We start from the raw sequence: 25,735 nt of genomic DNA on the forward strand, positions 1-25,735 counted from the left end.
CCACCCAATCACCGACGCTTGGATCTTTGATGGGCTCTGCCCCCAGAACTGCTATGACCATCTCAGAAATATCAGATAGGCTGGTGTGTAATTAGACTTGGGACTTTAATTAGGAAAAGTTAACTGTTAGATGAAAGCTGTCACATCTGTGATACGTACTGCTGGTTCAGTGGATGGATCCCAGGGGGGTCTGCATCAAAAGGCCCTTCCCTGCTGAGCAGACCCACTCTAGCATGTTCTCATGCGCCAAATCAGGCCCTCTGAGTGGCAGCGGATGTGAGGGGATGGAAAAACAGAGGCACGTACACAAGTTAACTGCAAAAGGGGAGACAGAGAGGAGGAGGAAAAAGGAGAAGTGAATGGAGGAAAAAGAGAAGAGGGAGGGAGAAGAAAGGGAAAATATCGCCGAGCCGCTCGGCTGCTTTTTTTTTTGTGTGTGTGTGTGTGTGTGTGTGTGTGTGTGTGTATGTGTGTGTGTGTCTCGTTAAATGGAGAACACAGCACAGACACAAAGGGATCTGAGAGAAAACAATGTCGCTTAACAAGACATCACTGGCTCATCATTAGCAATTTGTTGAGGGCATAATTTTCCCCTGCCCCTTGCATAATAGGTGCCCTGGGATATTGCCGACGCTTTTGTGTGCCCTCATTTGGCTATTTATTTACTTGGCTGGTGTCACAAAAGAGATCTGGCCACCTCGAGCGAGAGCCAAGATAACGGCGTTATGGCTCCACATCACAGCCCTATTAAGATGGAGCTCCTTTAATTGACTCCCCGAGCTCATTGCCTGACCTGGAGTCTCACTGATCCCACCCAACCAATAAGAGGCCTCGTCTCATAGGGCAAAGCTTGGTGTTTGACATGTTTTTTTTTCTAACGTGGTTTTGGCTGGTGTCAAATGGCCTTGTTATGGGTATGCTTGTTTGTGTTTATGCACAGCTCGCTGAGTTTTAAGGTGTAGTCAGGAGCTATTTTGATTGAGCGAATCTTTCTCTCGACTTACTCTCTTCCCGTGCTGGAAAAAATACAACAGCTGCAAACCGCTGTTGTGGTGTTAAATATGGTGAAACTGCTTGACGGATATCACTGCCATCAATCACAAAAGCGAGGAGAGGGAAAAGAGAAAGCCTTATAATTTCATTGTGTACGTTTCCTGTTTACCCATCCCCACAGATGGTACTGCCAGCGCTCCACAGTAGAGCTCTCACTGTTGTTCCATCGTCCCCCGCTTTTCTGTGGCCCTTTTGTGACAGTATAGACACAGAGCTGTCATTTACATTCAATAGACACATCCACTGGGGATGGATGGATGGTCGGATGGATGGATGACCAGAGTCATGGCAACAACGTAGCTATTTGGAAAAACAGAGAGCAGTTTTTTTTTTCTGGAAATGGAAAGAAATTGATGATGCTAGCTTTGGTGCGGCATTGCGATGAGTATAATGATACACTATCTCAGGACGACTTCCTGTGGCTTGCCCCTTTTTCCACCCATCGTTCTTTTTGAATGACAGCATTCACATCAGTGTAACTGTAATACGATTGTCTGTGTTGTTGAGGAAATGAAAATCAAGTATTTGACCTTTGTATCCTACAAGTGGCTTAGTGTTGCCCGGCAGTGGCTTTCAGACTGATGGTGCAGCAGCATCCTTTCATGCCGCCACTCTTGCTTTATTTTTTCATAATTGTTAAGCCTTCATATCGAGACTAAACAGCTTTAATGTATTCTGTCCATAGCATAGCTGGAATTTGCATGAACTTATCAGGCTTAAAGCCAGGCTGTCTGTTCTTAGCCCCAAGTGTGTTAAATGTGTGCACATGCACACAGCAGCCCCCGTGTCTGCAGCTTTGACACAAGACTGTGCTTTGGCATGGCCAATTGAGAAGATAGTGAAATCGATTTCCACATTGTGTTTCACACCCTTTCATCAGGCCCGGCCCTCGTGGCTGGAATGCTTGTGATTTCAAAAGCACTTAACATACGCCAGCCCCTTTGTTCAAGAAGCAAACTACTTCTGAGGAGACATCAATGCAAATAAAACCAACTAGCAGAGCGAAGGGAAACTCAAGCTGAAGAACAACCAAATTACCCGTAGTTAATACGTCTTCATTACAATTTCTCTCTCTCTCTCTGTCCCTCTCTCTCTCTCTCTCCCCAGCATACCAAAGATTCTCAGCGCTAATGATTTTCTGGGTATTAAAGAGGCACCCACTGCTGTCACTCTGGATATGAAACAAGAAAACAGATTATTGTCGAGATCACCCACTGTGAACACCCAAATGATACTTAAAAAATAATGATGTTCTTAACCATACTCATTAACAGCACAGTGCAGTGAAAGAACAATACTCTCCTCTAGGAAAGCCAAACAGATTTCAAATTAGAGCATAAAGCAGAGAGGCAATCAGTTTGGGAAAAAAAACAACACTGAGGATGGAAACAAAGCAGACGGTGCGGTGATATTCTGTTCCCACGCGCGGGGATTTGTGTACGCTAGCAGTGGTTTAAAGTGACTGAACATTTGGCCATGGTTATTGGTGTAAACCCTGCCTCTTTTGTAGTCGAACACATGAAAGGCATCTATTGAAAAATATAATTCAGTCTAGTAACTTCCTGCAGCAAATGTCGACTTCCTACTATCTGCTTGACGTGCGTATAGTCGTTGTCACATCAGATTATAACGATAATTATTGTCCCCCCACTGTTCATCACTTGAGACATCTGCTAAGTTTTCCTGCTGAAATAATTGGCACCATACTGTAAGAACCAAAAAGTATATCCACGGTAGCATGTAAGGGGACTTTTTGTCATTTGTTTAGTTTAAAACTGTAAGTTTAGGGCTCACAGCTTGACAGGAAGTCCATCTCAACAAGTTGCCAATGAATAACTAAAGCCTAATTTCCATTACATAGGAGAACGATTCAAATGTTGGCCCTATAAACAGACAGTAAAGGAAGTCCAATGTTCCATAACTCAACCCTTGTAATGGCGTACTTTCCTGAATAGGACAACTAGGGACACAGTGGGATTGTTCAGTTCTCGCCAAGCCAAAACGATTCTTTGTCAGCCAGGCATAAATAACATAGTGTTGATTGTTCTGTCAAAGTTAATCTGACAGCTCGGGGAAGCAGTCATTTATCTAATGACAGAGTTTCTATGACGACAATCGATCCTCCTGCAGCCTAGGGAGTTTTTTTTTTTGTGTGTGTGTGTGTGTGTGTGTGTGTGTGTGTGTGTGTGTGTGTGTGTGTATGTGTGTGTGTAATGCAAAACACTGGCTGTGTTTCTTGAACACAGTAAAACACATTCAGGAACAGGGGACAGAGATGCTTTGTGGTGATTGCTATAAAGGTGTTACTTTAAAGCATTCTTAAGCTGCCTGAAACTTTCGGTGTGCATTCTTTGGTCTTTTATTCGCAGAACTTGCACAACTTGTGAAATGTTTACTGGTATTCTCAATAATAACTTTGGCACAATAACACTTTTTTAAATGTCATCACAACACTGCAGCTCGTCTCGTGTCCCCAAGTGAATTCTACCTGACATGCTGTGATATCATTTATTGTTCTTTACTGTTTCTGAATGCCTGTCTTCTTCTAGGGAAATGAACACTAATTGTGTTGTTGTAAAAATGTAACATCTATTTGGCACAACATTGTCAAACATCTTTGCTCTTTTTAGAGCTTTTTTAGAAAAGGCATCAAGATAAAAAAAATTTTACATTACATTGTACATTATACAATTTCAATTTTGTGTGAGGCAATTCATTTTTTTTGTATTTTTAGGCTGTATTGTGATACATGATATATATCTCAATATTTTGAAATCTCCTCTAAACTACTGTAAACTAAAATACAGAATTATTAAATGAAAAGTTACAGTTACAAATAAAGTAGCTACTGCAATAGAATAAAGTTACATAAATATATAATAAAATTTGATAAAATACTGCTATAATGTTAAATAAAGTTTAAAGTTAGTAGTAATAGTAAAGTTAAAATAAAGTATTGTTACAATCAAATAAATTAAAGCAAAACCCATGGTGCTTTAATTTTAAGGGACCTGGCTCGTCTTGGGCTGGAAGTGTTAATGTTTTTGCTGTGGACTTGAAGCTTCTGGTCAAAAGTTGGATGTAAATGTTAGCAGTAAGTTAAACTGTAATTGTGGAATGAGGATTCATCTACTGTGAGCTGGAAAAAAACTAACAGCTCTCCAGTTCATATATTGCAAAGATTTTAAGCCGCACTGGTGCTCAGTGGTCGCAAAATGTGACTAATATCTCTGCAGACAGAAAAACACAAAGCCTCACCTGCTCACACTAATGCCACTACCACTCATTAGGTAAGACTTTTAGCGCAGGGCCATTAAACATGATGATCTATTTTCTGTAAACTGAAAACTAACAAACAGTTCATATTTTAATAGTATCTGCAAGTCATAGTGGTGCTCCATGGTAGCAAAATGCGACTAAATAGTCATGGTCTGGAGCTCTGCAAAAGCCCTGCTTCGTGTGTGTGTCTGTGAGAGGCAGAAAGCCGTCAAGGAATGCAAGGGAAAAACAGAACACTAAAGCGAGTCTCATGCCGATCGCTAAAAAAACAAGACAATTTATACTCTGTTGCGATATGTTTGATATTGTGATAATGTTTGCGATAAAGTCTTTTTATACATAATACGTGGAACAAGCCGCGATGCATCAAGTATATTCGTGTATTCACCCACCCCTAGATCTGACTTTCATACCCAAAACATGTCCAAAAAACAAAAGTAGCCCCTCTTTTGGGTACCTGCCCTTCCACATTTGCTTGTTTTTGTGCCGTGCATTGTGTAGACACCCCCTTGGCCCTTGGATGGATGCAGATCGTTTTCAGATGACGTGAACAAAATAACCTTTGACATAATATGTAACAATATGCGTTTTTTTTGTTTTTCGTCAGACAATATATTTTGTCAAATTGTAAAGCACTAATACACAGTATATGGTAAAACTTTTCATTTCATTCATTTATTTATTGCAAACATGTAAAAGAAAATAGAAAAATGGTTATACAAAAAAACAGACAAAAAAGTAATATTTACAGACAATGAAAACATGAAGCAGGGGCGCCCAGTAGCTCAGTTGGTAGAGCGGGTGTCCCATGTACAGAGGTTATGTCCTCGCTGCAGCAGCCATGGGTTCCTCTCTCTCCCCCATTCATGCTATGTCTGTCCTATCCAATAATGGCAAAAATGCCCCTAAAGAATATCTTTAAAAAATATATAAATAAATAAAATACAAAGCAAAAGAAATGGTCAAACACATGATGAAGAAGTACAAACTTATTTAATCCCACCCCTACTGCTTTTTTATTAGTTTAAAGTTATACTTTTATTAACTACACATAACTACACCCAAAATCAAGTATCAACACTTTTACATTAATACTGACAGAAAGAAAGAAAAAATAAAATACAGGAAAATAAACTAGGGGAAAAAAAAAATATTAAGTAACCAAATAAATAAACAGTATCCCCTGAAATGTGATTGTCAAGTCCCCTCTTCATTCCTGTACCTCATGATCAAATCATGTTTTTATACAGCATTTTAAACTGATTTATGTTTAGACATTGTTTTATCTTCACATTAAAACTTTTCCATTGTTTCACTCCACAAATTTATTTTTAAAAAAAAATCAGGCCTTAATAACTTAATAATATTGTATCGTGACAAAGGTATTATGATAATATTGTATCATAATTAAGTATCCTGATAATATTGTATTGTGTTGCCTCTGGTGAATTCAACCTCATAAGTTATTTAATAGGTACCTATGCATAATTCTGATATTGTTCCCAGTAATTTTTATTTCTGTGTCCCAGGAATTAAACCCTATTTCCACTATAGTATCTTGCGCACCTAGTGGTGAAAATCTTATAGGTGACACAGGCGACCGCTTAGCATGCCATCTGCAGGGGTGCTGTCAAAATGATCCAAGGATCTTATGCTATTAGTCTGTCTGTAGTAAGGGTACCACCTCTCATCCCGGCAATGCAGTTCACCTTAATGTCATGAGTGAGTGATCATAGTAAGAACATGCTATAGCAATAGTGGGTATGGTGGAGTGTATGTGTGTGTATGTGTATGTGGAGAAATGCAATGATAAGTGTTGGGGCCTGCCTATAGGCACCGAATGTGCAGCCTGTCACCATGTGCACCCCTACAAATGCTTAAGACTTACATTTTTTACACCGCTATTGTGAAATCATTTTGTGTTTCTAAAACTGTGTTAGGTCCATTCCTTTTATGAGTCCTCCTCTTTTCACTTTTTCAGTCATGACTGAGGTTACTGTAAAAAACATCGCTCCTGTGAATAAATGACACAAAAGAAAGCAATTTAAAAGTGACATTTTAGCAGTTTAGGGAGGTTGGCTGTTGTGTGTTTCCAGAGAGGGAATATGGAGGAATATTTAAGCAGCTCATATTATAATTTAGTACTCATCTGTAAATGGAGTCAGAAATATCTCCACTCTCGGACTCTCCAGAACACTTAGCTAAATTCTCTCTGTTACATTCTCGTTGCACCAATCAGGTCAGTGCTCTGGCTATCCGTGTGACCTTGGTGGTTCCTAACAATGGCTACATGGTTTTAGTTTGTGGAGAACTGGCGGAGAATAGATTGAAGTATTAGATTGGAGAAAGGTGTCCTTGGATTCCTCTGTTGTCAAAGAATCGCATTTGATATAAATTCATCTTTTGCTTAGAGTCTTATTGCTCGTCCTGGAGTAAATTAATGACAGCTAGAGGCAGCACACATGCTTTTATGATGATATACATCCCTCATAATGAAATGCATTAATGTCGCGAGGATGCTGGGTGTCGTCAAATGTATTTTTGGATTATAATGAGTTAAAGGACGTTGTGGAGCACTGAATGACCCAGTAGGCATCGGGTAATAGCTAGCAGCAGAGAAATTAAAATATTTTCTTGGCAGAAGTCTGGTTGCATCTGTTTAGCTCCGTCAGTACTTTTAACATCCTATTACTCTGAGGAACATTCGGCGTAGTATCCATTTAAATTCAAAAACTGCACCGCTGTTGTTTCGTTTCTCTATGAAATGAGGAAATTAAGAAAGACTCCCTATCTGTGTCTGCTTTAGCTAATGTCCAAGTGTCCTGATACCTTGACAGAATGTGTCAAATTGGGTACGTGCTAGAGAACGAGGAGGGTTGGAGGAAAAAAAAAAAAGGCAGAACCTTGACAAATATCATCCATAACATTAAAATGGCCCCTATTGTCATTACGGACAGAGAGATTAAATTCATCTCATCAGACGTAAGTATGACTGGTGCCTCAATAGGCTGATGCCAAGCAGCAAGCCAAGAAGATTAGCAGGGCACTGATATCATTATTTCCGCCTATCAGGGATTTAGCAGGGAGGCAATTGTAATTTCTAGGCTTATTAGTTCACACTCGGAGGAGAGAAAGCCCAGTGATAGAGCCGACTGTGACAGCCGGGCATTCCAGCAGCAAGTGCTGTCACTGTGACACTGACCAAATGCCAGTGTGCCTCTGTCCCTGTAATCCTGCCTAATGGAGGTTAACACACAATACAAAGAGGTCCTCATCAATGATCACAACAATTCACACATTTGCATTTTTAAGTTATAAGAGCGGTCACAGAGAAAATAAAAAATTAGGGAGGCGGTAACTTGTGGGAATGAGGAGAGGAGCGGCGGAAACGAGGAAGGGAGGGAGGGAATTTATTGCATAGAGATGCAAGCGCACACATTCGCCCATACACATCAAGTATGTTTTAAAGTTGTGTGGAGAAGTGGAGCAGCAATCTTGAGGGTGGCAGGCAGGCAGATCCTCTTGGCAATTCGAGACATCTGCCTCTCCTGCCTGGGCAGCCTGTGCCAACGCGGGGCCCCTGGAGAGAGCCCTGTTTCCAGCACACTAAAGCCCAGAAGTGTTTGTCTAGCCTAATAAATATTGCACAGCGCTTCCTCTTAATCTCATTAATGTTTGTGCATGTCTGTTGGTGGCTGTAGATATAAACAAGGGATGAGCATTAAGCCCTTTAAAAAAAAAAGGAAAAAAAAGAAGAAGACACCCGTCATTGACGCCACCGGCCTCCTCCCTAGATATACAACTTTTGTCGGCTTCCTTTAAGCCAACAGACACAGAGAAAGACTTAAAGCACACAGCCATTACTATCTGCTCCCCAACACCTGAGTTCATCCCCAGTTTGATTTGTCTCTGTAAATCCACGCATGGGATTGGAGAATGCTGTCACATTGGGGCCAGATGAAGATATCTGCGCCTGTGTTTGGCAACATGTCTCCTTAATTATGCCTAATTTGTAGACCAAATAGCCGCTTATCACTCCCACTGTCTGTGACAGCTTAATAATCTCTAACCTCAGTGTGTGGGTGTGTGTGTGAGAGAGGGAGAGAGCTGGGGGAGCGTGACCGGGACCTTAATATGATTTGTGTGTTTTGGTGTCATGGTTTAACAGTTTTATAAGCCAGCCCCGGTGATAAGTATCATGTTATTAGGGAGTTACATATTTGACTTTATTTTTCTCAAAGGAAGCCACATTGTGACCAATTGTATTACAATAATGGCATTAATCAGGGTCTCCTGGGAGGGAGGAGAAAGGTGATTTGCATTGCGGCAGCTGACAGCTCTCGGTTAATATCTTTGCGTGCATCGTGGACTCCCAGTGTACACTCTAGAAAAGGTTATTGGTGAAAGAATAGAGGAAACCTAAAGGGTTTTGAGCACCTTTGTTGGACTGTCGAATGTCATTGTGGTCACGCGTGATGACAAATAGTCAAAGGGGGCTGGTGATTGCTTTAAAAATCATCAACATTGTTTTTTTTTCCTCCTCTCTTAATGCATTCCTTCTTTCTCCACCGTTTCTCATGTGATTGTGTGTGTGTGTGTGTGTCTGTGTGTGTAACATAAGGAGGGGGTATGGGAATGGAAGTAGAGGTGGGCGAGAGGGCCCTGATGGCCCTGCAATGAAATCTGCCTGAGCTTGCCTCTACCAGCTGCAATTATCATTAAGCCTCCAATGGAACTGGTCCACTCCAGAGACACCTAAAAGCCGCCGTAGACCCACACATAATATTGTATTAAATGGGACCAAAAAAATCAATACACAATGCAAATGAAAAGCAGGGGAGTAGGATCCACTCAGTATGCATATTTCCTGTCAAGTACACTTTCTGACCCGCTGAACGCCGTTCGCGGCGGAACTCAGTACTTTTGAAAATTACTGATGATCTCTTGTTATGAGCCCCTATCTGCCTGCCTGGCACTATTTGTGATACGCTTGTCTAGCCGCGTGTGCTGAAAACCTGCTCGCTTCCTCGCTGAATTAAAAGAGTTTGTCCATGAACTGAGGAGAATGTGCTGCTTATGTCCTTTTTGTACACAGTAAATGGAAATGTTGATAAATACCTCCTCCCATGAAGCACTTGTTTTGTGGTGGCTCTGTGCGGCGCACAACGGCACAAGAGAGCTAATTATGAGAAGGATGAGCCGGGGTGAGGAGCAGGGTGGGCAGCTACTTATTTTGCTGCCTTTCTTTCCATTGTATGGAGATATTATTTCTGGGATGTAAACATTTGCGCTGCATTCGTGTGTGTTTGCGGGAGCGGATGTGCACGTGTGCAGCATTGGAGGGCACATACAGTACATGGAAGAAATACTCCAGCAGGAAGGAAGGGAGCGTCTGAATGCATGTGCTCTGTTAGTGCAAACAGATAAGTGCTTATCATATACCTGTAGCCAGGAGGTCATATCCAATATAGCCAAGCAATTCCTCCAAGCTCACTTCCCCTGGTTGAATTTGCAATCTTAACTGGTCGGGTGGCCCCTTCTATTGTGAACAGGGTACACACTGGGCTGTCAAGGTATTCTCTCAGAGGCCCACATTCACTCTATCCCACAGAAGCTATTTATTCTCTCTCTCTCTCTCTTTCTCACTCACACACTGGCGCGCGCGCACACACACACACACACACACACACACACACACACACACACACACACACACACACACACACACTATTTTAGACACAAGTTTTGATTTCCTGGAATCATTTTCAGATATTACAATTTGATATCATACAGGCGCCAAGATGTAATAATATTATTTGCCGTGGTGGACTATGTGGCATCTGTATTAAGAAGCTCAAGCTTGTGGTGATAATCTAAAATATGTAGGACAACTTGGAGAAATGATGCACAATTTCTGAATACTCGTGTATGTGTTGTTATAATATTTTAGTGTTTCTTGATGGGGATAAAATTGCTTTACTATATCACAATTATGAAAGTCAAATTTTCAAACTAGGTCCCTGCATATTAAAGTTATTTATTTTGTTATTTTTTGTATAAATTTTTTTGTTGCTTTTATATTGACCTATATAACCTGTATTATAGCTCTTTTAGTGATGACAACCTGTTCAAAAACGTTAATATTTATTCCTCCTCAGTTTTTCTCAGCTGTTTTTGGTACCAAGAAATTATAATAACAATTATAAATGCACCATTTTGTCTTAGCTTTTTAGTTGATGGCACATCAACAGTGTTGGGAAGATTGCTAGCTACCCCGTTAAAAATGTAATAAGTAATTATTTTGATTACTTCATCATAGTAATATAACTTATTACATTTCATTACTTTTTTATGAAGTAAACAGCACCCAAAATTTGAGCACAAACTGACAAATGAATGGGGCCGGTCTGGACGTATAGGCAGCTGGTAAACCACAGTACCATTTATGATGTTGCATATTAGTCTTTTGCTGAAAAGAAAATATTTTGTTGATAAGTAACTATAATATACTTACATATTTTTCCCCCATAACTATAACAGATTATAATAACATTTATTTTGTAATCTAATGGGGGAATCATAAGAGGCTCCATGATACGACATTATTACAATATTTAAGTCATAATACAATATTATCACGATTTTCAGTGTTTCATAAGTATTGCAATAAGTACATGTTTAGTTTGTATTTGCAATATTAAGAATTTATATAAGCAATTTGGCACCCATGTGTTGATACTGTATTAGCAGGCAATAAAACCCAAGAAACTATGCTGTATTTAATTTTCTCCCCCACCCCTAATGTTTTTAAGTATCGCCCTTACATTCAACTACTTACTCCCTAACACTGCACATTAGATACTTTTTGTTATATATGCATGCATATATGCATAACAACAGCCACTAACTGAACATACAAACTAAACTGAAATAAAAGTTCCTTCTAAAACAACACCATAGTAATAATATGGTGATCTGTCATCACCAAGATGTGAAATATTGACATCCTTCTAATATAGCTTCTTAAATAATAATTTTCAATAAAAGTTGTGTCATTTAAAATCTCCTTCTATCAAGAATTCTCTTTTTTATGCAAATACCAAAATAAAATATACTTTACACCAGTTAGAGTTGATCATTTTAAATGATCATGTGCTTTTGTCGTCTGTGTGTTCACTTTCTGCACAGTAGACATTACAAGTAAGTGGCAGCATGTTTATCACGCAACAATTTCATCATCACGGAGCAGAGATGAGCTGTTATCTAATTAGCCCCAAGCTAACACACTCGTAAAATAGGACTTTACACAAGACTGATGTTAGTCACACTCTTTCCCTCCTGCTTTCTTTCTCACACTTTCTTTTTTTTTTTTTTTCTCCTACTGCACCGCAGCGCTGGAGAACATTTGTGAATTTGTTTTAGGTCAATGGTTATGATGTATACTCATTATAGCAAAGGTCAGACCCATACATAAATGTATACTGGGCTACCGTGAGCGTGGCCCATTTTCAGAGAAGGATCTCAGGATGCTTAAAGGACCTCGCCCTGGGAAGAGAGAAGGGCAGACCTCACAGGAGGTTCACAGGAGCTCACTGTCTGTCTCAACCAGTCAGCCAATCCCGTGTCTCACTTCACTGATTATGCTCACTTCCCCAGGCCGCATTGGCGATACTCCACAGGGAAAGGGGTGAAAGAAGCGGGGTTTTATACGTTGTTGTGTCTAAATAATGATGTCGGAGCCGTGAACAGGGGTGCCTGCTATTCCCCTTGGAGTTTTGGTTCATGGCCTGCCGCCTTTCTGGTTAAAGGCTCCTGTCTCTAATGACCCATGTCAAAGAGTACCCCGCGCTAGCGTAATGACATATCGTACTTCATCACTTAGACCCCACACTGACAATTATAATCATATATATAGCTTTCGCTGCCAGATTAGGCCACTAGTATGACAAATTGATATGGAGATGAGAGACGGAGGAGCAGAGAAGGAGGCGCGAGAGCAGGGGAATATGTCCAAGCACTGAGCGTAGCGATGAGGGATGACTGAAGACACCTAGTGAGGAATTGCAGTATCAGTGTTCCCTACACAGGGTTTCATTCTTCACCCACGTTATTGTTCATTCACCCCCTTGCCCCTTAAAGAGTCATATCCTGCCCTGTTTGGCTAAAGAACACTTTCTGTCTGTATGGGTCCTGTCACTCCCCTCTTGTTTCCTACAATGGGGGGGGGGGTTTAAGCTGCCACACTAGATGTGTAAAACCCATCCCTTTCTGATGGAGCTAGGGCAAGGACCACCAGCATACTTGGCCCCTCTGGCCTACGATGCACCCAAAACAAAAGTGCATTGAGAGTCTCCCCGGTTTTTGTTCCTCGACCTCGAGGTACCAACACCCACAAGGCACTGGACTCACTTCCTGTGCTGCACTTTGCTGTACATTTATTACCCTGTGCTGCCAATAACATGCCCTTCAAGCTCCAAGATGGATGTTTGCTGAATGAGTTAACCTTGTGTATATTTGACAGTGGCTATTGGTGGTCCACCTCTTTGAGGCTGTCTTGGCACAAAGAGGCCTTTTTGTTCCAGAATTTTTTTCTTTCTGCCTCTCTTCCTTGTGTTCTTCTTGTTGTCCTTTGTTTCCTGCCTCCCCATCTCTTTTCCCCAAAAAATAAAAGAAGCACCCTTAAGGGCAAGCTTTTCAATTCAGCATCTTTTTATTCCCTTTAGTGCAAAATTTTTATATTCCACAATATCTCCGACTATAGTCCCAGCCCCCCAGTTTTCTATTCGCAGCCCAGCCTCCATGCCCCAGCCCTGCCTGTCCTGCAGCAGATTTAGCTTTTGTTGGCCAGTGTTAATAGGATTAAAATGGGTTACTAGCTCAATCACAGAGAGCTTCAAACCATCCCTAAATGTAAGTGTCTCATGGGGGTCGGGGGGCATTGTGGTTCTGTCTTTCCCCCCTCTGGCAGCCCTCCTGATCGGAGGAGAGACCCCAGGCCTGATGGGGGTGGCAAAGGTTTGGCCTCCAGGAAAATCCGCAGGATTATGTCAGCACTCATTACAATGTACACAAAGACCACAGGATCAGTAGGAGCACAAACGGAGCAGTTAAGTCAAATAGGGTGGGCCAGGGGATTCTCCGCTTCCACCCCGACATTGATTAGCCTTTGTGCTCGGGGACTCCCCACATTCAGGCTACAGCCGCTGGGTTACTGATAGGCAATGTGCAAAGTTGGCGCTACACCTGCTTTTAAACCAGTTAGAATCTCAATTTGAAGGTTTAGACTAGTTTTCAGTTTGGAATATCAAAATATACCCATCAAAGCCTCCTCCTTTTTGTTTAAACATTTGATTCTGAATTTAATTTTGATTGCACAATATGTTGATTTGCTATAAGCCTGGCTTCCACTATGCAATTCTGCCTGCCTTCGGATACGATCTCCTGGGAAAAAATGAAGGATTGATTTACGGCACAAAAGGAAGTGCATCCGACATTGTGCGGGAAGAGAAGCTGTTTGTTTTCTCAGTTCCAGCACTAGCTATCTGCAGCAAAGGAGTAATTTTGCAGTGAACGAGGGATTTTTGCAGTTGTCATTACTGTCCACAGTAGCAGTGGATTGATTGATTTATAGGTCAGTCTGTTTGTGACGTTATTGTAGGGAATATGAAATGAACGTCACATTATATGAGCAATTATTTTAATGCGTACACTATAGTCTGTGGCTTTTGTTTGATATCTAGTGCACATTTCTGACTCGTTAACTTGTTTGCCATATTACTGAATTCCACTGTTCCACTGAACATCCTGCTGAGCCCCGTTCAAACTTTTTGGAAAATGAATCGTCGAATATTCTAATGAACAGCCAAATCCATATTACGGACATAATTCTGAGTCGGGTACCACCCTACTTTACCTCCTCGGTGAACATGTTTTTTTTTCTTCTCTCTTCAATGTTGTGTGTGTGTGTTGATGATGTTCAGTGTCGATCGGTTATCTGTGGATAGTTGCGAAGCTCTCAGGAAAATAGAAAGCGATCCCGCTGGTCTTTGCGACAGTGGTGTCAACAATAATACCACTTGGAGGTGCTAGGTGGGGGTAGCACTGAAAAGTTGAAAACTTATCGCTTTCAACTTAAAATGAACTACAGCATGTCGTCTAATGATCAGGTTTTTACTAAGCAGACAAAAACAGTCAGCCAGCCATGATAAAAAATCAAACCTTGGCGAGGTGGATATTGTGGGTATAGTGCACCGTGCCCAGCACCCATACATAATTAGACAGTGGATGAGAATAGTAGGGGATCTATTGTGATAATGTGAGGTCACATCGCTCTTGAACATCCATGATAATGACCATATCCAATGAAGTTGTATCCATTAGGCACAGCTGAAGTGTCCAGTACCGCATTCACACAGCCCTGAGACTCACACATACACACACATGCATATACCTCATTTGCATAGCGCTTAAACAAAAAAAAAAAAAACATAATTAAAAAAAATAAAGCACAATAAACAGCAGGACAGGATTAATATTCTGCTTCTCATTAAAAACAGCACAGAAGCATCCTGGGTGGAGCGTGTGCGTGACTACTACAGTGTCGCCCTCCAAGGCTGGAAACACGAGGGGGGCCAGCGGGCGATTGATGTTTGTGTTCATTTGAATAGGTACTCAGGGGCAGTGTTCCACCCAGCATTTCCATAGGTGCCGATAACGCACTCATCCATTCACAGACGCGCACTCACTCAAAGACGGATAAATACATGTGTTGCGTTCATGCACACATCTCCCACCGCACACAAGCGCGTTTGTCGATCAGCGTGCACACTTGTGTTAAGCTGTCCAAAATGGCCACATTCACACTTCACCAGTGCTTGTGCATGCTAAAAAGGGCTGATGTGCCAGCAGTGTGTGCATGTTTGTCCACTGCAGTGATGTTGCAAAATATGCACCGAGGCTGAATCTACTAAGAACATCATTTTACTGACCAACAAATGTAATGCAATCTCCATGTACCCGCACGCTCGGGCCGCTGCACAGATGTTGCATTTACCAATATGTCCTGGCTAAACAACAGGAAGCGACTGAAGGGATTTTGTTTCCATTTCTGCTGCATCAGGGTAGAAAACAATGCACTTGGTCCACATATAGAGTACACAGCGGTTCCTGTTAAAGTAGCTTCTCGGTAAAGATTGCTGAGGTCCTTTAAGAATATTACAGCCATATGGGTTTTCCCTCCACACATATCTGTTTATTTATTTACCTAGATTAGATCATAAAATCACGAAATTACCCTAAAATTGCTTTTTCGAGAATGCACACAGTATATACTGTAGATTTATATATATATATTTTGCCCCTATCCCCTCCTGTCAGCGTATTCATAAATGTTGCCTGGAAAATTTCTTATTCTAGCAATCCTCCAGATAGCCAGAGCCCATTTCCATAGCTTTAAATAATGTCAATCTGGGCAAACCCTGGATTGAAGCCCCTGAGCCGGAAGGCACAATTTCTCCTTTGCCTACAGTCTGATAATTTTCGGAGCTATTGGCAACTTGGGAATTTTGCAGCCTTATCACTGGGGCTCAGCGAAGTTCACTGCCACTAATCGGTGCAGGGATCACTCATTCAAGGATTGCATGATCATGTTTTTTTTTTTCCAGGGCAGTGACAGCTGTCTGCACCGTGGGCATTAGCAATGCAGATGAACCAGCCTAATAGGTTAATGCGTAACACATGAAAATTAGGTTTAATCCCCAAGCGAAATAATCTAACATTTTCAAATTCCTTGATGTGGGAATAGAGACATTGCCTGTGACTCAATTAGGTGCAATGCGGATCAAAGCAAATTTACCTTGAGCATGTGCCCTAGATCCCCAGCACGCAGCCATGTGTATGTGTGCAAGTGTTTTTCGGTGTGTGTGCATGTGACAGTGAGGGATATGGCAGTGTGCCTGTCCTCGTAATGCCGCAGGCAAACCCAGGGCGGCAATAACATCATCATGACAGGACCTCTGCCTGCTTATTTATTCCCTTTACTTACCTCACCGCTCAAATAATGTCAATGCACACATGCACACGGACGTACACACCCCGACACACACACATTTGAAAATGAATAGCCTTAGCCGTGGAACCTGCAGAGAAGTGATAACTGAGACGGTGTGAGCAGCCTCCGTCACAGCAGCAGTGTTTTCAGCCTAATTGGAACTAAGTACCAGACACATGTGGGAGCAAATATATGTGGCGATTCATATGCATGTGGTCAGGTTGGGATATATTTCTTATTCAAATCTAAATTGAATGGGGGGCTGGCTGAATCCATTCCAAATGTAGCGCTAATGTTGGATTCTATCCTGCATCATGCCCCGTGATTACTATTAATAAGCTCCTGCCATGTGTACATCGGGAGACCCTATACAGTGCCCTGTAATGGAAATGGAGCATCAGGGGTTGTGTGTGTGTGTGTGTGTGTTTGCACATGCGTGTATGTGTGTGTATCATTAGCAGGGTGCAGCTGGCCATTAGGGTCCTAGGGTGGGTGTTGTTTTGCTCTTCTCCTCACTGTATTCCTGTCGGTTATTCTCTAATGTGTTACTCTGACCACCGGCACTTTGTTAGAGGACAAAAACATTTCCTCATTGCCTCTCACACAAGTGTGTGTGAGTGAGGTCGAGATTGATTTCTCAAAGCAGGTAGCGAGTAATGAAAGACACACTCCAAGCCTTCGCGAATTGGCAACCGAGAGAGGAGAGAAGACTTCAGAAATAAGCACTGTTTGGGGGTGGGAAGCGTCAAAACGCACCAATTACTATCCCCAGACAGTTACCCCTCCAAAAAAAAAAAAAAAAAAAAAACGCACACTGAAATCAATGAGGACACAAACTGAACAATCAGCTGCAACTAGCTATCAACAATGGAGTGGAATATGCAAAAATGCCAATTAAATGTGTTAGCATACGCACAGGTTTTTTTTTTGTATGATATCCCAACATCTGTGGCATTAGCCATGGCTCTCTTTATGTAAAATAGAGACAGGGAAATGAATACGCAATCTACCACTGTGTTTTCATCATTAGTGCGCTCCAACTCACGGCTCTGCTGCCTCCCAAGCCGCCTGAGTGGGGAGCGAGAGGAACATTTGTGTGCCCTCGCTTGCCAAATTAATTCTTGTCTTGACATCTTAATTCTCAGTTCTTGTGTGTGGTCAAATCAGCCTACTATAGAAAAGCAATCAAGCAATTATTCCCAAATTATATTTGCCCAACACACACTGATTGGTTATTCTTTTCTTATTGAGTAAGCTCATTAATTCTGAGCAGCTTGCTTGTTATGCCTCTGCCATTACTCCTTTCCCCTCTCATCCCCTCTCTCTCTCTCTCTCTCTTTCGGTTTCTCTCGGTCTCTCTCACCCCCTGCTCTTCATCATGCACACTCACTCCCAGCTCTTACTCCCACTCCCCCGCCACCCCCTTACACACACTCCTCTCTCCTTCTCTCTCCAACAGATGCACCCTATCTTCCAGCCCCAGCCTGCTGATGTTTTGGAGATGACATACACTACAAAAGCCCCATGATCTGTGGCATTGTCTAGTCGGCCAATTACTATTCCCATCTCTGATTAACTTTGATGTGGAACCTAATGAGATAAGGCAGCTTATCAAGGCGGCAGCTGATAGTGGTCTCATTTATTCCTGTGCCTGGCACGAGTGACAAAAACTAATGAGGAGGAGTTTGCATGTAAGCTCAGGTCTGAGGGAAGTGCGAAATTGTTCATCCGCAGTTCATCAGCTCCCGCCTGAAATGGCCTCGGCATCGACAGCGCCGAGGACACTCCACATAACAGTGCCAGTGGCTCGCCCCGTAAGAACAAGAGCCACCAAGTTCCCTCTGTGTCTGACTTTCTCTCTCTCCTCCTCCTCTCTCTCCAGCATCTTTCTCTTATCAGCTCCTTTCCTCCTTCTCCAGGCTCTAATGGTGCAGCTAATTGCTCAGGTTGTTTAGCTGTGAGGAATGGAGGAGTGTGTGTGTGTGTGTGTGTGTGTGTGTGTGTGTGTGTGTGTGTGTGTGTGTGTGTGTGTGTGTGTGTGTGTGTGTGTGTGTGCAAAGCCTGATCTCCAAGAGGTGAAACCTTCATTTTCCACTCCTGCCATCTGTGTCTATTTTTATTTCATTTAGTAATCCAATCTGCAGTGGGATATACTCTGTTGCTGATTGCATTTTTGTATAACATATTTCATGTTTAAAAAGAGGCACATTCTGTTAAAATAGCATGTTTTGAAATTTCAAGTTAAAATTAATTAATGAATTGTGGCTTACAAAAATGGAATTAAAATATATAAATGTTTCCAACGTTTCAATTGCACCAGAGGTAAAAATAGTGTCTTTTTCTCATTAGAATGAAAATATGGAGTCTCTAGTTTCTGTGCCACCGCAAGCAAGGCAGTGTAATAATTACTGTCCTTTAAAAGGGTTGTTAATATTTTCTTATCAACACTACCACTACATTGTAATGAAACAGTCCTTTTAAATAATACTTTTGTTGTGAAGCAGCAGCACATTCTTGTAATGTGGTTTGACGAAGGAGGGAGGGAGGAAAAAAAAAATAGCCTGAAGTGAATTGAACTGTGAATTCTCCTGCACGGACTGTGTGTAGAGAGGCAGGAAGTGTGTGCCTTTTGATTTGGAGTATAAAAGTAAATAATATTTGTACATCTAACACATACTCGAAGTGAATGAGCAGCCCCTGAATGTGTTTCTATGAGCAAGTGGAGAGCTCTACAGACTTTAAAGCCGGAGCCCAATTAAGCCTCGCCTCATCGGGAGAGGGAGAGGAGCTGAAAGCTGAATACATAAGATAATGCAGCCGCACTAAAGCAGCCAGCTCGCTCAGTGTAAAATTAGAGAGGGAAGAAAAAAATCTTGATAAAGCGAGAAGAAAAAGCAGGGACAGACAGTAGGGGGAAGAAGAGGAAAAGAAGTTCCTTTGGGCCAATTTCCTTTGAAACTGGTTAACCAAATACAGCTATTCATATTCAACACAATTAATAGTGTCTCTTTCTTGTTCAGACGGCACATCACAACGGGCAGAGGGGAAGAGAGAGAAGAGGATTTCTTTCTCCCTCCAAATTGTAGCCAATTTAAGGACAAAGCGGTACCCTCTAGTTCCCCAGAATAGGAGTCGCGCGCATAAAAGAAGACTGACATCCAAATCTCATTCAAGGACGCAATTTCCAAATGCTAATCATAATCTGCAGATGTTGGCCACTGATACATCCGTTTATTTATTTATTTTGGAAGCATGTCTGTGCCCATTTGGACGGCCTGTGAAATTTGAAACAAAGAGGGAAAATCCCTTCTTTTTGAGGCATGTTGAACAGTGTGCGAGACCAGCCACAGCATGGACATCTGCACCAGCCTCAGATGGTGTGCAAACACACAAAAAAAAACAGTTGCACATGCAGAGATGCACACATGCACGGAGGGAAACACATACACACCCATCTTTTCCTTTTTTTTTTTTTTTTTTACTTCTCTTGCTCTCCCTTTCTCTCCAGGTCGTTTTAGAGTACCTCAGATGTGTCATCAGACATTGGTTTCCATCTGAACCTGAGGGAAAAAAGAAATACTTGACAGAAAGGTATATAAAAAGAAGACACTCTGAATTTTTGACATTTTTTTCGCACAGCTGCTTCAAAACGAGTAGGATGTGAGAGGCACGGAAAAGCAACTCCAAGACGCGTTTTTGTTTATTTGCTGCCTTTTCTCCCTTCCCTCTTTCAGGGAGATGGAGGCTAGCACAAGGCCACAACTCACTCATCCTTGTATAGAGGGACTCAGCGCAGGGCCGTGAAAGAGGAATAGACGTGGCTAAATTAATTCTGGGATCTGTTCTATTCAGACGAACTCAAAAAGGATAACCCCTTTTTTTCCCATTTAGATACCAAATGCAAGGTGAAACTCCGCTCAACCTTTCAGTCAGGTGACATTAAATGTGCTGCTTCCTTTGATAGGTAAATATACAGCCGTAACTATAGCTGCTAACTAGTAATTAGATTCATTCAAATTGTGGCTGGTGATGAATCAATTGTGTATCTAAGTTCTGAATTGTCCCCAGCTCACCATTCTTTGCATTTTTCCATCCTTTTTTTCTTTCTTGCTCTTGTTTGCATATGTGGAATTTAGATTTCAATATTTCTGTTGATAAATAAACTAATACGTCAGAGAACATTCATTTTTCATACAACCATGCTGTATATGACATTGTAATTTAGATATGTATAGAGACAGGGCATATAAAGCCTGTGTTGAGTACATGGTGAACTCCCGTCTTGACTAGGGATGTAAACCACCACTTTCAGCACGGTACGATATTCTGTTCTTTGGAAAATGATACACTATTTGCCAATATCACAAAGTCTGCCACAATACGATTTCGATTCAATTCAATTCAAGGGCTCGCAACCAATATGAGACAATATATTATACCCATTTAACAAAATGGGTTACAGCAGAAGCTGCCATCCCTTTTTCTTTTTTTCCTTTTGGCCATAAAAGATAACATTGGGCTGGGCTATAAAACAATTACAGCAATTATCTTGGTATAGTATTCCTCAATAGAGATGTTAAAAATCCTTGGTATTAAACCACCCAAATGCCCATAGAGAGGGGCAGTAGTCGCCTTGAACACCAGATTCCATCCACCGTTAACCTTTTGAAACCTGGAATGACATCACTTTTCTTGTGCTTCATTCAGACACCTTTCACAAGTATTTAAACCTTCAAGCCTTGGGTAAATAGGTTTGAGTTCTTAAAAAAAAAAAATCACATGAAAAAGGCAATGAGCACCTTAGCAAGAAATGTCCCACAACTTGCATGAAATAAGTAGCTTTAGAAACTTTTTTTTAAAGTGCTAGGGACATTTTCCAACGAGAACGATATTTGAAATGATCATAATTAAATATTTGAATTACTTTCATAGAATTCTCATCATTTTTAGGCATTTTTTCGGTCATTTCTTTTATTTTTTGTTGTTTGTTTGGTCTTTGGGAATTATTTTGTAAATTATTGTTTGGGTTTTTTTGGGCTAATTTTCAGGTAATCTTCGTACTTTTTACTAATTCCTTGCTACCTTTTTACTAATTCCTTGCCAATTTGCCCAGGTTTCAAAGGGTTAACCAAAAAAGGAAGGAGAAGTAGTAATAGTAGTAGTTGCAGAAGAAGACAAGACCGGCCACTAATATCGGTCTATACTCATGAAGTAAGTTTTAGTACAATTGTTTTGATTACGGATAACAGGGCAGTGCTAACACACCACATGATTCAATTCACCACAATAGCTGTATAGTAAACTCATCTAATGCTAATGGTAAGTTGGCAAACTATCCTGCTGCACTAACTGGCTATTTCATTAGAATGCTATGACATAACATGACTAATGGTAACACAAATAAAACTCAAATACATTTCCTCGTCCATAAACATGACTTCAATTAACTGTATTGTTTCTTCAACTTTAACTCAGGTGCAAAAGTTGCCCTTTTAACATGAAAGAAAAAATGATTTGGCTTTTTTAGCATGACGATTATTGTTATCAGCTGATATGAAAATGATGACAATTTTTATCATAACATTTTTAACCATATCGGCCTGCCCTACAACACATAAAACTCTCTCTCTTTTTTTTTAAAATAACTGTAACCAGTTAAGGGCAGGAAAGTTTACTTTAAAATAACTCAATTATCACACATAAAACTGTTCTTGGGATAAGATAGCATTCAGGATTTTCTGCCACAAAGGCCTTTTTTTAAAAAAAAAAAATCTTCACACAAACCACAGTCTTTTTCTTAAAACTTCAGGGCGTCTGGATTAAAGCCCTAAAGGCAAATTTCTCCCAACAGCCATGAAACATGGATTAACAACAAGATCATTGAACAAAAGCCTTAAATTCAGCGTAATAATAACTGTCAAGGATCAAAGGCAAAACAATTGTTTTTTGTTAGTTAGCCATTATTCGTTTTAATAATAATAATAATAATAATAATAATAATAATGATAATAATAATAATAATAATAATAATAGTAGTGAAATTTTATCAGTAATTGTGTAATTTCATTAGTAATTAGTTACACTATTTTTTTACTGGAAAAAGCATTATTATTACTCGTAACATCTAACTGCCCTACACATGTATTTATACTTTTTCTTACTCACTGATGGTTTAAGCCACTGACAGAACCCAACAGAACAACACTGTTTATTTTCAGGTTGCATGAAGGCTTTTTTGGCTTAACATGGTTGAAACAGAGCAGCCGATGTTGTGATAGTGAGGATTTAGCAGAGTGAGATGCTGGCCAGGCAGGTACATCGTGTTTCTTGAGTATTTTATCCCCTAACCACATTGTTTACATATGATGTGCTTTGTCTGTTGACTGGTATTTTCTCCGAAATTCCAAATATTTTCACTTTACTTATTTATTCCCAAGTAAATAACATCACCTCATCGTCTTTTTCTTGGCCGATTATCAATATCTGCTGGGTGCTGTTTGGCTGTGACACAGAATTTCAAAATAAAGGCATATACTAAAAATGATGATATAGAATTGATGTTTTCGCTTTGCATCAGTGAGATCATTGAATCGAGGCATCGATCAGTGAATCGCGCAGAATGACAGTGTATGTGTGGCATAAGCATTATCATGTAATCGTATAATTCTCTCTTCTTGCTCTGAAATCTGATATTTTTGTGGGTCTGTGAAAGCAGCACAGAAGGCGAAGTTTCCATGACTTCTTTTTTTCTGCAGCAGTTTGTCACCTGCGTGGTGGATAATTGATCCCTTCACAGCTGATCAGATAACAACAGTGGATGAGAGGAGCTGTATGCAGATGTTTGCAAGTGAAAGCAAAGTTTGAGACGATGCTGATTCAACGGTTAAGTTTCAGTTTCAATTTGCCTGATTATGCTGTTACGCTGTGCCCCGTCTGCCCTGAGTGCGCTATAAATAACCAAATGGTATACACAACAGTGCTAATAACAAGTCCAGCTCCAACAATCTATTTGTGGCAATGAATGATTTATTTATGTCAGCCTGCCACAAATAAATGGATGTGTGCGAAACCCTGTTGATGAAGATCGATGGATCACTACACCCCTGATCATAGTCATGCTGCCCTCCATCATCGCTGATTGACTGCCTCTGGTTATGTAGTAATTAATAATCATACTTCTCTACATGCGATCCATCCTTCAGTGGCTGCTGATGCTACAGGGCCCATTGTGGCTCAGTGGGGTTTATACTTGACTACAAAAGCCATTGATTGAGGTGGCACTAGAGAGATGAGTATTGTGTTGCTATTTGTAATATTTCACGGTGGCTTGGAGGTGCTGTATAGATGCTTGTTCCCTTTGAAGACTGTCTCTGGACGTTTCCAGAGCCACTGTTGGCTCCTGGCTCTCTTTGTTGACTTTGTCCCCAATAAACAATCCTCCCAGCTGATAGCATGCCAGGTTCTGTTTGAAACAATCAGCACTCATGCCCCTCTCATGCATGCCAGGCCAATCAAAAGGCAGGGGGAGACAAACAGAGCCGCGCAGCTGTCCTCCGAAACAAAATGAAGCACTTCCGGGGCCAGCGAGGAGGACCGGGGGCGCTGGGTGCAGCCTAAATGGACCATTGTACTCTCCCAGAAAAAAAGCCTTCAGGATCACACAGCACCCAATTGTGGGCCAAGTGACACTCCTCCACACACTACCCACACCTACAAATCACACATTTACCTTCACCAACCCCCCCAAACCCTGTTTCTTCATTCATTCACTCCCTCCCTCTCCTGGTCGATGAGACTTGGTTGTATTCTTCAGGGAGAAAGAAAAGACTGCTACAAATGGATAGAAAGGCTCCGGTATCCCCACCCACCTTTCTCTCCAGTCAGCAGCAGACTGTGCGAGGCAGACTCTGCATGTCCAGCCGCCAAAACACTCAACATGCCACAGCAGTCTGACTGAAAGCATGTCTGCATTTTAATATTCATATTCAGTGCGCCAATTCATTAACATTCTATTGGAGCATACAATAGAGACTGGAGAGGCTCTGACCCTGCAGTTCCTCGATCAAGGTCAGTAACTAAGAAAATAAAATTACCCCCTCGCCCGTCGCCTCCACCCAACATGATGAACGCATTCACTGTGTTCTCAATAAGGGCACTTTGGAATGAAAAGACTGTGCTTCAAAAGTAAAAATTATTATTTTGATCTCACAATATGAAAGGCAAATTCATCTTCAGGACGAGCATCTGAAAAGTACTTCTGTCGTCACAGTGACCCTTGTAAATGATGGATTTGGTAAAGTTTCCTATTTAGGCTCAGCCGTTCCCGTGCACATTGCATACAGGGGTCTGCAAAGGCACTCACAAAAGCTCCAGGGTTTTTTTTTTTGTGTTTTGTTTGTTTTTTAAGTTCACCCAAGCAGCTTTACAACCCATGCCAACTATGCGCTGCAGTGTCTGTAAAAGGTCACTCTCACTATTTACATCCCTGCACATATGGACGCACACACACAAGTCAAGAGAATAAATCTAGCCGACCAGTCGATTATGTGATTGGGTGCTGTGACAAAGGGTGAGCATGTTGCTAACACGTTCCCTGTCAGTAGAGGGGCTATATGTGGGCAGACACAAAGCCTCATTAAAATACATACAGAGCCGGTGCTGCTCCGGTGGGTGTGAAAGATGCTCCATCAAGATGTCGTTACAACAAGGCTATCTCCACCCACTGGCATGTATCTCCCTCACACTGTCCTCCCCCATGCCTGGACAGCACAATGGCAGGCTCCTTTATAGCCGGTGCGGGCCATTCCCTCCATTCCCTGCGAGGTCAGGGCCTAATCCTCGGGGAGTTCTTGCATTGTGTTTTAGCGAAGCGGGGTCAAACTGTTTGAAATGAGGGGGTTTAGTTAAACATCTATTAGGCAGGCCCAGTGTGTTAGGGTGCGCTTGATTTATGTGCAAAGCTGTTGTGCTCAGCTGTCCAGATACTCGGCAGTGCATTGGGCTGTATGTTTCGCAAGTCCTGTATGTGTCAGCGTGAACAAAAAAATCCCACGGCATACGTCGTTTTAAATAATACGCATTGACCTAACGTTCACCTCGACACATGTTCATCTGCACATATGATGTGTCTTCCACGAGTGAATACACAATGGTTCTGTCATCTTGTTTGCCGTTGAGAGGCGCTGTGCTGGACAAAAAAAAAAAAAAAAAAAAAAAAGGGGGAAAAAATTAAAGAATAAAAGTTGAAAGTAGCTGTGTTGTCAGCAGTGCCGTGTAGGCCAACTGCCCTGTTAGTGAGGCTGACATTCAAAGAGAGTTGGGACGCCGACAACAATCCCACAACCTCCTGCTGCG

At 41.4% G+C, this 25,735-nt stretch overlaps 1 long non-coding RNA gene across 2 annotated transcripts in view; it reads left to right on the forward strand.

Annotated features, from left to right (window-relative positions):
• Positions 1–25,735, forward strand: part of LOC148187481 (uncharacterized) — a 107,188-nt gene that overhangs the window by 68,854 nt on the left and 12,599 nt on the right. Inside the window, exon 4 of one of the 2 annotated variants that reach the window (XR_015778682.1) lies at positions 17,841–19,858. The exons of the other annotated variant lie outside the window; for it this stretch is intronic. This is a non-coding gene — a long non-coding RNA (uncharacterized LOC148187481). Of the gene's footprint in view, positions 1–17,840; positions 19,859–25,735 lie in introns of those variants that run through there. 2 annotated transcript variants of the gene reach the window in all.

Source organism: Plectropomus leopardus, chromosome 14 (assembly GCF_026936395.1).
Source record: "Plectropomus leopardus strain MGB_pleo_1.0 chromosome 14, ASM2693639v1, whole genome shotgun sequence".
Lineage (NCBI taxonomy): Eukaryota > Metazoa > Chordata > Actinopteri > Perciformes > Serranidae > Plectropomus > Plectropomus leopardus.